The sequence below is a fragment of the Guillardia theta genome (genome assembly GCF_000315625.1).
Source record: "Guillardia theta CCMP2712 unplaced genomic scaffold GUITHscaffold_137, whole genome shotgun sequence".
Taxonomy (NCBI): domain Eukaryota; class Cryptophyceae; order Pyrenomonadales; family Geminigeraceae; genus Guillardia; species Guillardia theta.
The window spans coordinates 76,050-77,170 of NW_005434537.1; positions in this window are offsets into that span (position 1 = coordinate 76,050).

The following is a 1,121-nucleotide window of genomic DNA, read 5'->3' on the forward strand; positions in this document are numbered from 1 at the left end:
TCAGCCGGAAAGGAGCCCTCAACCTCGATCTAAGCAATCAGGAGCATTTCAAACAGAAATTGCTGAAGAGAGTTCTGAGGAAGAAGTCGAATGGAGCGAGCGGCTGCAGCAGCAGCAGCAGCAGCTTTCTCCGAGTCAGACCAGTGGATCTTTGACTCAAACTTATAGGGATGGAGATGTACAACGTGAAGCGCTGTCTAGCGCGGATCAACGGGCCCGAAACAAGAGGGATACTCCCTTGCGAAGTATTCTGCGATCAGAGGAGGCAACTCAGAGAGCAGCCTCCCCTGCAACATCGGTACGTCTGCCAAGCTCGGAAAATTTTTCATCCGACCCCGTCATGTCCTCGCCAGTGGCGCAGGACCGAGCTCTTCTCCTTCTTCGTCGAATGTCATGCTCGCCAATGCTGCCGACGAATTTGCGACAGCCGACGCTGCTGCAACACCAGAGCTCCCGCATCTCGCACGGAAAGTTACCCTGCAAGATGCTAATGCTGATATCTATTCAGCTGAGGAATTAGCTAGCGCTGAATCCTCTGATCAGGAACCAGTCCTCTCCAATCGGACTCTCGTGAATGTGCTAACGAACTCCAAGAGTTTCAATTCCAGCCGCATTCCGATGTACAAAGGTTTTGCTGATCCCCGCTCTGTCGAAGAATTCCTTCGTCAGTGCAACCGCGAATTAATCGCTCAAGAGATCCCAACTCGCAAATGGGTGAAGAGCATCACGCCGTTGTTCACCAACGAAGTGATGGTGGTGGTAGAACGTAAGTACGGAAAGAGTCTCGAGGCCATCAACAAGCTTAAATGGGATGAATTTTCAACTCATCTAAGTTCGTGTCTAGCCCCGATGCGGCAAGCCAAGAATTATCAGACTCAGCTTGATCAGCTCAAGCAGCAGCCCAACGAATCCGCCTGGGCGTACCTGACTCGCGCCACGACACTCTTCGCAACGCTCGAATCGCAGGTAGGGTCAGCCATACTGTACTTCAACGATCAGCCACTCCGGAAATTCATCAAGGGATTTTCGCATACGCCGACGCGCACGTCTATCCACACATGGTTTACGATTTATCGCAGTCAGTACGGACATATGCCCTTAGACGTCTCGCCGTAGTATAC